We start from the raw sequence: 15245 nt of genomic DNA, 5'->3' as shown, positions 1-15245 counted from the left end.
CTGGCGGATATACTTGGTAAGTACAAAGCTGATATTATCGCCTTACAGGAAGTGCGATGGAACCGGGCAGACGTAAAAATAACAAACGATTACGCACTGCATTATAGCTGCCATGGCTTAGAAATCTCGCCTCCAGCTTCACTTCTGTTGATGAGAGAATTGCCACAATCCGAATAAAAGCAACGTTTTTTAACATCAGTCTCATCTGCGCCCATGCCCCGACCGAAGAGAAAGATGGACAGACCAAGGATATATTCTACGAGCGCCTAGAGAGAGCATATGACCGCTGCCCTGGCCATGACATTAAGATTGTTCTAGGAGATTTTAATGCTAAAAGTGGGAGAGAAAATATTTTTGGTTCCACGATCGGAAAGTTCAGCCTTCATGAGGTAACATCCGACAACGGAATGAGGCTGATCGATTTTGCAGCGGCAAAAAAACATGGTAGTGAGCAGTACCAGATTCCAACACCTCGACATACACAAGGCCAAGTGGGTATCCCCAGATGGGAAAACAAGAAACCAGATTGATCATGTTGTGATAGACGGAAGACACTCGTCCAGTGTGTTAGATGTCCGATCGATTCGAGGAGCGAACATTGATTCGGACCATTTCCTTGTAGCATCAAAGGTACGCACTCGCCTTAATGTTGCGGCAAAAGTGCTTCCGTCCTGTGAAGCTGGACGTCGAGAAGCTGCAAACACAGCAGATAGCACAAGCCTATTCCGCTCAACTGACTCACATGCTGGAAGACGGAACTGCATGTGGAGGCGCAGTGGCAAAGAATAGCCCATGGTCAATAACATAATAGGGTCGTACCAATGCGGTGTTAGACCTAGTAAATCGACAATTGACCAAATCTTCACACTGCGCCAAATACTGGAGAAGACCCACGAAAATTTGATCGACACATACCACCTGTTCGTCGACTATAAGGCCCCCTTCGACAGCCCAATTCGATCAAAGGTGTTTCAAGCCATGTCTGAGTTTGGTATCCCTGCAAAACTTATAAGATTATGCAGGATGACATTGGCTAATACAAGATCTGCTATAGGAAAGAACCTCTCGGAACCTTTTGAAACAAAACGAGGTTTAGGGCAAGGTGACAGCCTATCGTGTGACCTATTTAATATTCTATTGGAAAAGGTCATACGAGAAGCGAATGTATATACCGATAGAGATAAAAATAGCACTATATACAATAAGGATATAATGTTACTGGCCTACACAGACGATATTAATATAATAGTTCGATCAACTCTATCAGTAGCAGCCACCTTTACGAAAATTGAAAAAGAGTCTGCCAAAGTGGGTCTGGCAGTCAACGGCGATAAGACAAAGTTTATGGTATCAACACGCAAGACGTCCAGTAGACTCGGACCAACTGTTGATGTTCAGAACTACAACTTTGAGGTAGTAAATGACTTTATTTACCTCGGCACCTCCATAAATAAAACTAACAACATCAGTTTTGAAATCAAAAGAAGAATAATATTGGCCAACAGATGCTACTTTGGTCTAAGTAAACAGTTTAAAAGTAAAACCACACTGATACTACCCGTACTTACGAGTATGTATGGATCTGAAGCATGATGAGGCAGAACTTGGTGTGTTTGAGAGAAACATTCTTCGAAAGATTTATGGACCAATATGCGTTGACGGTGAATACCGACGTCGTATGAACCACGAGCAATACCAGCCGACCGACATCGATATAGTAAAATGTATCGAACTACAACGAGTGCCTTGGCTAGGCCATGTCAGCAGGATGGATAAAGATGCCCCCGCCAAAAAGGCATTTGAATACGAGCCACTCGACGCTATAGGCCCAAAGGGAAGGCCAAAACTCCGATGGAAAGACCAAGTTGAAGATATCACGAAACATGGCATCCCGAATTGGAGAAGTAAAGTTAAATATCGGTACGTTTGGAAATCTATTTTTAGTTCGGCTTATGGAACAAGACGTTCTGTTTAATATTAAAGCCATCTAAGTAAGTAAGAAAGTAAAGTTTTTAGACTCAAAGAAGACTAAATACCAAATATCCGATACGCTTCTATGGGGAATATAGGAAGACATGGACCTTTACTGATAACTCTTTTCTGGAACATTTTATAACCCCATGAAAGATAAATAACAAATTTCAGTCATCTTTCACAATTACAGAAATCAGGAAGTCCCATTCTATGGGGGCTTTATCGAAACGTGGACCTACACCGACGAAATTCAGTCGAAAAAGGTTTACTTCTAACGTAGACTAAATAACAAGTCTCAGAGATTTCAGTGGGTTGTTGTGGCCACAACCTTCAATATACAGAAAATCGGGAGGTACCGTTCTATGGACGCTATATGAAGGCGGGGACCTATACCGACAAATTTTATATGGAAAGTTTTATACCTCAAATGAGAACTGAATACCAAATTTCAGAAATTTCGGAGGAGTATTGAGGCCAACAATCCAACAAAATTATGGGGGGAAATTTTATACCCCCAACGAAGGCTAAGTACCAAATTTCAGCCATTTCGCTGTGATAATGAAGCTAAGACCTTAAAAATGCCGAAAATCGGTTGGTACTGTTTTATGGGGGCTGTATAAAGGCGTGGGCGTGTACCAACAAATTTCTGGGGGAAAGTTTTATACCCCCAACGAAGACTAAATACCAAATTTCAGCCATTTCGGATGAATATTAAGGCCACAACCTTCAAAATACCGAAAATCGGGAGGTAGTGTTCTATGGGGGCTATATGAAGGCGTGGACCTATACCGAAAATTTTAGAGGGGAAAGTTGAATAACACCAACGAAGACTAAAGACCAAGTTTCAGCCATTTTAATGGATTATTGTGGCCATAACCTTCAAAATATCGAAAATCGGGAGGTGCCGTTCTATGAAGGCGTGGACATGTACCGACAAATTTCTGCGGGACAGTTTCGTACCCTCACCTAGGAAGACTAAATATCAAATTTCAGCCATTTCGAAGGAATATTGAAGCTACAACCGTCAAAATACAGACAAGTAAAAAAGTATCAGTCGGCTTTGCCGACAGAGATATACCCTGAGCCTATATGAATTGAAACTGTCATCTACAGCCAGATCGAAGGTATTTATGATTTTTTCATTATTTTTTTTTTGACATTTGAACTTGCCGACGAAAATATGGATTAGGATTAAAGTTCAAAAGTGTTGCAGAGGAGGTAGTTAAAGGAATGGACCGATATGGACCAGGAAGCATGGAATTGTCCACGGAAAACATAATACCGTTGTAAGCAGGACAACAACGAACAGCATCGGCATATATTTCCAAAGGATCTTCGAACGAACCTTAAACTGCACTTAAACACAAATGTTGAACTTTTGTGGAGAAGGTACCCTGAGGTACCACCATTTTAGAAGTTAAACTAAATTTGTACAAAATATTAGGAGATCCCAATTTTGGACCATATTTTTTCAAGAGATATCGTGCATACCATTTAAGTGACATTTTTTTAAATATTAGGGGAACTACCGGAAGTTGTGGGCCGGTATTGCCTATCTTCGAACTGAAAGTATGACAAAATATCAGGAAGGTGTGAGGTACCGGAAGGAGTGGACCGATATACATTTTGCCCGTATGAAAGTGTATATACCATCGTTAGCATAAATGCTGAGGGTATAAAAATCGGGAGGTACCATTGTATGGGGGCTATATGAAGTCGTAAACCTATACCGACAAATTTTTGGAGGAAAGTTTTATACCTCCAAGTAAGACTAAGACCAAATTTCAGCCATTTCGGTGTGATAATGAGGCTAAAAGCTTGAAAATTCCGAAAATCGGGTGGTATCGTTCTATGGGTGCTATATCAAAACATGGACCGATATAGCCCATTTGCAATACCAAACATCCTAGGAGTAAAAGAAACTTCTATACCAAATTATAAAGCTCTATATTGAAAATTGTGAGCTTTATCTATCAACCGACGGACGGACCGACGGACATGATTATATTGACATAAAAATTTACCCTGATCAAGAATATATATACTTTATAGGGTCTCCGATGAATATTTCCATGTGTTACAAATGGAATGGCAATGGCAATGGCAACAAGTAAAAACATTAAGTTCGGCCAACATCAAATATTGTGAACTAAAATGTAGTTTACTGTTAGCTGCAAGCATTGTTTGACCAGGGGTAACTCAAACGCCTAAATTTGATCAATATATGGGGCATATTTCAAAACATGGACCTATATTGACGATTTATTTGTATAGGATTTTCGGGATCACTGAGAACCTTAAACGTAAAATTACAGCTAGTTCGTTTAAAAATTGTAGCAAAATACTCAAAATACCGAAAATTGGAGGATACCGTTATATGTGGACTTTTCTAAAACATGGACCTATTTGGTAGTGGAGAAGTTTTCTGGTCATTGGGAACATCAAATGACAAATTTCAGCTACTTCGGTCAGAAAATGTAGCTAAATGTCTTAAAATACCTTAATCGGGAGGTACCGTTATATGGGGCTATACCCAAACGTGGACCTATATTGGCAGTTTTTGGTCATTGGGAACCTCAAATGTCAAATTTCAGCTAATTCGGTCAGTAAATGTAGCAGAAAACCTCACAATACTTCAAATCGGGACTTACCGTTATATGGGAGCTATACCAAAACGTTACCTACGAGTATCTTGACGATTTTTAGTGGAAAAGTTGTTTGGTCATTGAGAACCTAAAATGCCACATTTCAGCTAATTTGGTCAAAAAGTGTAGTATACATTAAAAACTTTTATCTATCTATACACGCCATTTTGGTTGCAAAAGTTTTTTGACCTCTTGAAACTCCAAGTGCCAAATTGGAGCCAAAAATATAGGGGCCCCTCTTGACAATTTGTAGTGGAAAAATTTCTTGGCCATGTCAAATTTCAACTAGTTCGGTCAACAAATGTAGCTAAAATCCTCAAAATACCGTTATATGGGGTGGTACCGTTATATGGGGACTATACTAAAACGTGGACCTATATAGCCCAACTTCGAGCTCACCTGCCTATGGCGTTCTATCTCAATTATTGCGAACGGTAGAGTGATTAAAAACAGACGGATAGGTGTACGGACAGGCATGCATGGCTAGATCGTGCCTATCAGGCATATTAGTTGGTCACCGAGGATTTTTTAAGCTTTTGGTATGCATGGACTTACCCACGAAAAACATTATATCGCTGTATATAGGACTACAAGAAGTATGTTCTGTAAAAAATTATAAACGATTCTCGAACAGACCGTAAACTGCACTTAAGCAAAATGGTGAACTTTTGTGAGGGATGTACCCGAAGATATTTTTCAACATAGACGTTGTTGGATTATGGTAGGTTTGCAAGAAATTTTATGATATTCAAAATTTCTGCCAAATCGGATACTCAAATCGTAAGTTTTTGTGCTCATCAGTTATTTGAGATGCTGTCGGCAGGGTTAATTAGAGCTTTTGAGAAATAACCTCAGGACTAGCCCTCTACAAAATTAGAGCCGTGAGCACAACTTACTGAAAATTTCATGGGGATCCGAGGAGTGTTCCAAAACTGAATTTGTGACAAAAATGTTGAATTATTGTGTGGAAGGTATGCAAAGGAATGGACCGATATAGTCCATACTCGAAGCTGATCTATGCTTCAAAGAAATATTACGATGTGAAAAGTTTGGACCATATCGGATTTTCGCTTCGAGAGTTATTATGTTGGATCAAATCCAGGATAGTTATCGTGCCTATCAGATATTATAGTTGGTCATTGTGGAGTTTTTAAAACTTTTGGACCTTTATATCGGGAAGCATAGACTTGCCCACGAAAAGCAAATTTCCCCCTTCAATATTTATTGTGCGCGCCATTTTGTCGAAAAATGTTGATTTCTTGTGTGGGAAGAACAGGAAGGAGTGGACCGATATTACGAGAAACATATTCTGGACCAAATCAGACGGACGGATACTGTCTGTCTGGCTCGAACGGATGAACCGATTCAGTCCAAAATTTGGCTTTCGAAATATTTTGTCCAAACTTAGTTTAAGTTCGAAGATGGGTTATATCGGAGTGTACCGATATACCGGTACCTCCCCCACAAAAGTTCGAAAATGTTTGGAAAATTTGTACGCACGAAAACTCTTGAAGGGAGTAACCGATTTGGTCCATACTTTGCACATCGTGAAAATTCTACCAGACTTAGGTGAGGTTCCAATATGGATTCAATTGGTCCACTTCTTCGAGTACCTCTCACACAAAAGTTCGGAAAAGTTCAGTTCAGGACATGCTCTTGAATCGCTTTGATTTTTGTTTTGTCAACTTGTATTCACTGTCCTCAATACGCCGGTACAAATTTCTTCCGGGGCAAGTCCATACTTCCTGAGAAAATAGCCAGAAAGGTGCAAAAAAAGCCCCTGTGACACCATGTGTAGTGGTTGGAGCACAAGATAACTCTCGAGCGGATTTGCCGATTCGGTCCAAAATTTGGCCTTAGTAATATTTTGTTCAAACTTAGTATAAGTTCGAAGATAAGCCATATCGGTCCACGCCTTCAGGTACCTCCCCCACAAAAGTTCAAAAATGTTCGGAAAAATTGTGCGCACAATAACTCTTGAAGGGAGTTACCGATTTGGTCCATACTTTACACATCCTAATACATCTGCCATGTGTATATTAGGTTTGAATATGGACTATATTTGTCCACACATTCGGGTACCTCCCACACAAAATTTTGGATAAATTCACAGTACATATTTTTGGATCAGTTTTAGGCACTGCACAGTGGATTCACTTGTATGGAGAAAGTGGTCAAATATATTTAGAGTGTAAAAAGCTTATGCGCCGGTTACAGCTTTGTGCTGCTGCGAAGAGTGTTTTAAGAAACCACGAGCGTAACATTCTCCCCCCTTTCCCCTCTGAAGGGGGTATACGGTAAGAACTGTTTTATGCTCTTAATACAAAATGACATGAACAAAGGTCCGCCGATTATCTTATGATACAAAAATAGGCTTGGGGAAACAAAACAATCTCCAAAACAGCATAAGATCCAACCAATTTAGCGGATTAAAAAAAAAACAACATTTTTGTGTGAAAATTGGTAAAATTTTTAATATTCTTCCTTGAAGCCACGTACCGCCAACGTAAGAAAAAATTAGAAGAAGATTTCTTCATCTTGCCACTGATGTGACTAATGTTAATGTACGTGGTCAGATAACAGAGCTATACGCTAATATATCCATAGAAACCCTATTCTAGGGCAGCTTTAGTCAGCGGCCCACCATTTATAGTCTGGCACTAGATGGCAGCTGATTTTAATACTGAAGAATCTTAAACCCATGACCTACTTTGGAAAATTATTCCCAAAGTGGGCACTGGTGGGCATCATGACTAAAACCTTAGGTAAAATTTAAGTATATGATCGAAATGGCATTACAAAATACACTAAAAAAATATGCAGCTAACTAGAATTTCACAACACGCTAAAACACTATTTTTTAATGAAAATTAAGCTATTACCTCCTCCTTCAAAATCCACAATAATATTTTGCTATACGTATTAATTTCGCGATATTTTGAATATATTTACTTGCACTTAAAATATGGGTTGTACTCACAACAAAAAATATTAGTCAAATGTTTCGAATTTTGAAGCTATTCTTAAGAAGATCGCGCTCGAATGAAACAAAAACTAATATATTTTTAAAAAGGTCCATGTCATAGCTGTCAGGGTTGCCAGATGTTGTACCAAAATTTTGACATTAATTTTTTTATTTTTGGCCAATGGGTGGATCAACTGTGCACTGGGGAAAATCAGACAATTAAAAATAAATATTCCAAATATAAATTTTCCAGTGCCATAAAATACCATATGAGTCATTGCGCGCTAGCGCAGACGATAAGTGGTTAATGCATTTTAAGGTATTTTAATCCCATATTCCACTCAACTGGCCCAATTGCTTAATCATTGCACTCCTCCTTTTGATAACATATCGGCACAGTGGCAATGTATTGCCCACTCCATGCAAACAGCCGCAAAATCAGTACTTGGATACCAGAGACCTCCACAAAGGAATCCATGGTATGACCACGAGTATCGTGTTGCTACCGAAGAGAAAAATGCGGCATATAGGGCTACTTTACAATCAGCAGCAACGCGTAGCGCACGAGAGAGGTATCGGGAGAAAAGGAGAAAGGAGAAACGCAGGAAAAAGAGAGAGAGAGAGAGAGAGATGGAAAAGCGGTAGTGTGAACAAATCAAGATGTACAGGAGACAGAAACATCAAACAGATGGCTTTGGAACTGGCACATCCTCCTGTAGAGACCAGCAATGTAATCTGGTAACTGATACAGGTAGTGATATGGAAAGAGCATTTTTCCAAACTGTAGGTATCCAATAGTAGCGAAGTCGACGATGATACAGATCCAATCCCAGAATATGGTATTGAATGTTTACCACCCGGCCAAGATGAGGTAAAGACAGCAATGAGCCGGCTGAAGAATAATAAGGCAGCAGGAGCTGATGGCCTATCAGCCGAGATGTTTAAAACCGGAGGCGACACACTGATTAGGTGTATGCATCAGCTAGTTAGCTCCATCTGGCAGAAAAAACGCATACCCGACGATTGGAACCTAAGCATCCTGTGTCCCGTCCATAAGAAAGGAGATAAGACTTTATGCTCCAACTATCGGGGCATAAGTCTTCTCCCTATCGCCTACAAGATAGTGTCAGGGATATTGTGCGAACGACTAAAGCCCATGGTCAACGAAATAATTGGACCTTACCAATGCGGCTTTAGACCTGGCAAGTCCACCATTGACCAGATATTTAACCTGCGGCAAATCCTGGAGAAGACCCAAGAGATGCAGACCGACACCTACCACCTTTTTGTCGATTATAAAGCAGCCTTTGACAGCCCGCTACGCTCAAAGGTATTCCAAGCAATGTCTGAATTTGGTATCCCAGCAAAGCTCAAAGGTATTCCAAGCAATGTCTGAATTTGGTATCCCCGCAAAGCTCATTCGGCTTTGTAAAATGACTTTAACTGGCACTCGATCCTCAGTTAAAATAGGAAAGACCCTCTCCGAAGAGTTTTGTACCAAAAGAGGTTTCAGGCAAGGAGACAGCTTTTCGTGTGATCTCTTCAACATCCTGCTGGAAATGGTTGTACGAGAGGCAAACGTCAAAAGAAGTGGCACAATCTACACCAATAGCCACATGCTACTTGCTTATGCTGATGATATAGACATCGTGGGACGATCAGTAAAAGAAGTAGACGATACCTTTATGAAGGTCGAAGGAGAATCTGCTAAAGTGGGTCTGGCGGTAAACGGCGAGAAGACCAAGTTGATGGTGTCGCCGCGCAATGCGTCCATTGAGAGCGTACCAACTGTTGAAGTTGGTTCCTATAATTTTGAGGTAGTAAAAGACTTCGTATACCTCGGCACCGCCGAAAACACAACAAACGACATCAGTTGTGAAATAAAAAGAAGAATTGTATTGACCAACAGCTGTTACTTTGGCTTAATCCTGCGTTTACAAATGCCAGTATTGGCAAGACAATAGCAAAAATACAAACTTTTTTCACAAATACATTTATAAATTTTAAAATATGTATAGAGAAAAATATGAATGTATTGGTGAAAATGGTTTGTAACTTTGCTATTGTCTTGCCAATACTGCCTGTGTGTAAACTCCTAGTAAGTAAGAACTTCCAAAACAAAGCCACAACTCGTCAAACAAAAATAACGCTTTACAAAACACTGATACCACCCGTGCTGATGTATGGTTTCGTAGCCTGGGTACTTGCGCAAGCAGATAAGGCAGTGCTTGGGGTGTTTGAGAGAAAAATTCTTCGAAAGATCGACGGACCGATCTGTGTTGACGGTGAGTATCGACGTCGTATGAACCACGAGCTGTATCTGCTATACAACGACATCAATATAGTTAAACGTATCGAGATGCAGCGATTGCGTTTGGCTAGACCATATAATAAGAATGAGCGATGATGAACCCGCTAAAAAGGCGTATAAATTCGAGCCACTTGGCGGTGCACGCAGAATTGGCAGGCCAAAGAATAGATGGCGCAAACAAGTGGATGAAGAGATGAAAAGGCGCGGTATTCCAGAAAGCGAAGCGAAGAATTTGAGATCTTTTCTTAGTTCGGTCTATGGAACAAATGTTCTGTAATGGGCCAGCTAAGTAAATAAGTAAGAAACCAGGACCAGGTTGCTTAAAACTACAGCCCACATTCGGGCTTCTCACTTCGATTCCTAATTTCAAAAGTTTTAATTTATCCGTTATCACTAGCACAACACGGTTGCCCAATACAAATTGTACAATCTTTAGTACTTTTGGTTTCCTTCTACTACATACCTTTGGAGCAAGAGTAACCTTGATTCGTTTTGTCTGGACATTAATTAATCAATCAATCTACGAGTGAGTTAATCAATCACTTAACTCTTTTATTATTATAGACTTATAGATTTTCCGGTAGCTTACAAATATTTCGGAAATATGTTTAAAGGCACTTGAAAAGAAATGACGTGAAATATTGAAAATATATACTTACATTTTGCAAAGGTATTTCCGCTAATTTCCAATTGTATTTCAATGTCTATTTAGTTTCTTTTGCATTTTTTTGTCACTCACAATAATATTAATGCTTTCGCCACTGCTTTCGTCATTCTATCGACAAATAAAAGACATTAAGTGAAATGTTGCACATGTCATGATCTTATGTCTGTATGTATGTAATATATTGGTATTTTTTAGGTGTACCCTACAAACATTTTGATCTCGTGGAGGGAAGTACATAGAACTTGTCGTATTTGTTGTTGTATTAAAGAGGAATTTTTGTAAGTAATTATTAGATTATTAGATTATTGATTTTTGCGCGCTGACTTTTTTAAACACAACAACAACACTGCCAATTAAGTCCACAAAAAGTTGTGTAAGGTTTTATTATTAACGACTCTGCTGGACATAAGTCCATTTTACATGCTTTATTTTATAATTGCAAGTCATGCACACATCTTTGGTAAATATTTTATTTTATTGATTTGCAAATTATTTCACATATTACACTCGAAAAGGTAGAGAACAACTAATTTCACTTTTTAATGTGTGCTTAAAAGACAAATTTTTACAAAAAGAAAAAATAAAAAATCTTAACTTTTTTCATTAACTCACTTTTAGAAACTTGTTTTTAATTATTTTGTTGTTATTACCATTATTTAATTAAATTTCACCAATTCTGTCTTAATCAATTATTAGCAATAATAATTATTAGCAATAAGTAATAATTTCTTAGTCAAACCCCACATAACGTCTCTCAAAAATCTATTGAGACATAAACGCGCCAAACAAATACTTTATTTATTTTTCAAAACAAAAACAAACTTGTTGCAATTGTTTTGCTCCACATTGACGTTGCCGAGTTCAAATTATGAAAGCGAAAATTAATCAACAACGACAACAACAACAATAGCTACGGACATTTTAAACGCGCCGACATACACATCTGAGCTCTGTGATGGACGACACGAGAATGTTTCAAGTGGAAAAACTATCGTCAGTGTTGCCCAAAGTTAAAGAAAAAGAAACAATCCGTAGAAACAAAGTAACATACCGGCATGATATATCCACCCATTGAAGAAAATAAAACAAGCATTCGCTTTCGTTAAAAGCTTACGATACGATGTAAACAATGTGCAAGTAAGCTTTTATGATAATCGGCGTTGCCATGTCGACTATTTGGTAGATTATTGGTCGAAAATCTGCCATATGAATTATTTTGTGGATTATTGGTCGGAAATCTTAAAACATAATAATGTTAGGTATGATGCATGAGTGTGTATTAAATTAAACTTCGACGGAAAGGTTCAAATATGCACAGAGTCCACTTTGCCCATGTATGATTAAAATCTTGTACAGTAAAGTTTACAAATGGCCTCTCATTCAAATAAAAAATGAGAAATGGAATGGCATTGATATCAATTTTAATTAAACTGCAGAGAAGTGCTTCTATATGGGAGATATGTACAGAACTGCTAGATGATTTTTAAGAAAAAATCGTCCAAATGACGATAAATAAAATAAAAATCGTCAAATCTATTTTAACAATTAAAAAACAAGTAAAAAAGTATCAGTCGGCTTTGCCGACAGAGATATACCCTCAGCCTGTGGAAATTGAAACACTTTTTTCACAAAAAACGTATGTATTTAGGGGTTTTCAAAATTTTGGTCGTATGAACCGACAAAAATATTGATTAGGATTAAAGTTCAAAAATTTTGCGGAAAAGGTACTTAAAGGAATGGACCGACAGAGACCATGGGGGTGCCATAGGGGGTTTTTACACCCTTCGGGTTGTTTCTCAAGAAGTATGGACTTGCTTAAACTAAATTTAAATTAAAATTGGAACTTAAACTAAATTACGAAGGCCAAATTTTGGCCGGAATCGGCATATCCCTTCGAGAATTATCTTGCGCTTCCACCCATAAACATGATGTCATAGGGTTTGTTTATCAACTTTCAGGCTATTTTTCAGGAAGTATGGACTTACCCCTGAGGAAACTTGTACCTTCATATAGGGGACAGTGAATGCAAGATGTTACAACAAAAACCAAGGCGATTCGAGAGCAGGTCCTAAACTGAACTTTTCCGAAATTTTGTGTGGGAGGTACTCGAAGGAGTTTACCGATTGAATCCATATTGGAACCTCATCTAAGTCTGGTAGAAATTTCATAATGTGCAAAGTATGGACCAAATCGGTTACTCCCTTCAAGAGTTATCGTACGAACAAATTTTCCGAAAATTTTCGAACTTTTGTGGGGGAGGTACCTGAAGGAGTGGACCGATATAATCCATCTTTGAACTTGAACTAAGTTTGGACAAAATATTACGAAAGCCAAATTTTGGACCGAATCGGCAGATCCGTTCGAGAGTTATCTTTCGCTCCAACCACTACACACGGTGGCATAGGGTTTTTTGTAACTTTCAGGCTATTTTATCAGGAAGTATGGACTTGCCCCTAATGAAACTTACAGCGTCGTATAGAGAACAGCGAATACAACATGCGTAAACAAAAATCAAAGCGATTCGCGACCAGGTCCTAAATTGAACTTTTCCGAATTTTTGTGTGGGAGGTACCCGTAGGAGTGGACCGATTGAGTCCATATTGGAACCTCATCTAAGTTTGGTAGAAATTACACGATGTGCTAAGTATGGAGCAAATCGGTTATTCCCTACAAGAGTTATCGTGCGCACAAGTTTAGCGACAGTTTTTGAACATTTGTGGGGGAGGTACCTGAAGGAGTGGACCTATATGGCCCATCTTCGAACTTAAATCGAATCTGGACAAAATATTTCGATACCCAAAATTTGAACCGAATCGATTGATCCGTTCGAGAGTTATCGTGCGCACCAGCCAGACAGACAGACAGACAGACAGACGGACGGACATTGCTAGATCTACTCAAAATTGTCTGAAACGGATATCGTACAAACATACTTGGGGTCTAAAACCATTATTTCGATGAGGCACATTTTTGGTCGTATCAAAGTGTAAATACCCTCTTTAGCCTAAAGGCTGAGGGTATAATTATCAGCCGGCTTTGCCGACAGAGATATACCCTCAGACTGTGTGGATTGAAATACTTTTTTCCCAAAAGAAAAAAAAATGTATTTAGGGGGGTTTTCAAAATTTTGGGCGTATAAACCGACAAAAGTATGAATAAAATAGATAGGGCTTTTTTATCACACTAGTCTACGAAAAGCATAATATCGCTGTAAACAGGGCCACTAGAAAAACCTTCGGTAAAAATGTCCAAAGAATCCTCGAACAGACCCTTAACCACACAAAAATGTTGAACATTCGTGTGGGTGGTACCACAAGGATTGGACAGATAGGACCAAAATTTGAACATAAACCAAGTTTCACAATATTTGGAGATCCAAAGTTTGGACCAAATCGGTTGCTACGTCTATGAGAAATCGCGCTAAAATCTCGATCAGAGTGTTTCTTTGCACACGTGTCTATTTGAGCGGGCAATTGACACTTCGGTATAAAAAGTTTCTTGTTGAAAAACAAGAAACAAGAGAACTGATGAAGATCTGTGGCGAGATCTGAAACTATAGTCTTCCCTGCCTTACCCCTTGGTAAACATCGCCAATTTTTTCCCACTAATAAATTAAAGTTGTTTTAATAAAATATTAAAACAACGACTATGGGATTAAGCCTGACTATTTTGAGAAACAAAATGGTACATTTTGTCGAATAGTTTCGAACTTTTGTGGGGGAGGTACCGGAAGGAGTGGACCTATAAGCACCACCTTCGAATTTCATATAATATTCGAAGAAATATTATAATATCCAAAGTGTGGACGAACGCAGTATTCGGTTCGAGCTCTCCAGGCACTACATATAGTGCCATAGGGGTTTTTTACAACTTTCGGACTGTTTTCTCAAGAAGTATGGACCTGCCCCTGAAAAAAACTTTTACTGTCGAAATTGAGGCAGCGAATGCAAGTTGCTTCAACAAAAACAAAAGTGATTCGAAAGCAGCTTTTAAAGTGAATTTATCCAAAATTGTGTGTGGGAGGTATCCGAAGGAGTGGACAAATATAGTCAATATTCGAACCTAATCTATATCTGGTAGATATACTAGGATGTTTAAAGTATGGACCAAATCGGTCACTCCCATCAAGAGTTATCGTGCGCACAATGTTTTCGAACATTTTTGAACTTTTGTGGGGGACGTACCTGAAGGAGTGGACCGATTTGTCTTATCTTCGAACTTAAACTAAGTCTGCACAAAATATTACGAGGGCCTTATTTTGGACAGAATTGACAGATCCGTTGAGAGTTATCTTTGGCTACAACCACTAGACACGGTGTCATAGGAAGTTTTTGTACCTTTCAGGATATTTTCTCAGGAAGTATGGACTTGCCCCTAATGAAGCTTATATCGTCGTATGGAGGGCAGTGATTACAAGTTGCTGTAACAAAAATCAAAGCGGTTCGAGAGCAGGTCCTAAAGTGAATTTTTTCGAAATTTTGTGTGGGAGGTACCCGAATTAACCATATTGGAGCATTATATGAGTCTGGTAAAATTTTCACGATGTGCAAAGTATAGACCAAATAGGTTACTACCTTCAAAATTTATCGTGCTCACAAATTTTCCGAACATTTTCGAACTTTAGTGGGGGAGGTACCAGAAGGAGTGGACCGATATAACCCATCTTCGAATTTAAACCAAGTT

General features: G+C 38.8%; 2 protein-coding genes across 17 annotated transcripts in view; both read right to left on the bottom strand.

The window, feature by feature from the left end:
• Dh44-R2 (Diuretic hormone 44 receptor 2) overlaps nucleotides 1-11539 on the bottom strand; it is a 194238-nt gene extending 182699 nt beyond the window's left edge. For 2 of the 16 annotated variants that reach the window (XM_073988316.1, XM_073988321.1), the window contains exons 1-3: nucleotides 11481-11534; nucleotides 11175-11324; nucleotides 10555-10670 (exon numbers count right to left, since the gene is read on the bottom strand). The gene's annotated coding sequence lies outside the window, so the exon portion shown is untranslated. Of the gene's footprint in view, nucleotides 1-10554 lie in introns of all 16 variants that reach the window. The other 14 variants (XM_073988323.1, XM_073988311.1, XM_073988327.1 and 11 more) reach the window with 10 other exon arrangements.
• The window catches only part of Nepl10 (Neprilysin-like 10), a 119403-nt gene that overhangs the window by 75889 nt on the left and 28269 nt on the right, over nucleotides 1-15245 (bottom strand). The gene's annotated exons all lie outside the window — the stretch shown is intronic.

Source organism: Musca autumnalis, unplaced genomic scaffold, assembly GCF_047663935.1.
Source record: "Musca autumnalis isolate F117 unplaced genomic scaffold, ASM4766393v1 scaffold_5, whole genome shotgun sequence".
Lineage (NCBI taxonomy): Eukaryota > Metazoa > Arthropoda > Insecta > Diptera > Muscidae > Musca > Musca autumnalis.
Note: the sequence above shows the minus strand (reverse complement) of the source record. Positions and strands in the feature narration are given on the sequence as shown.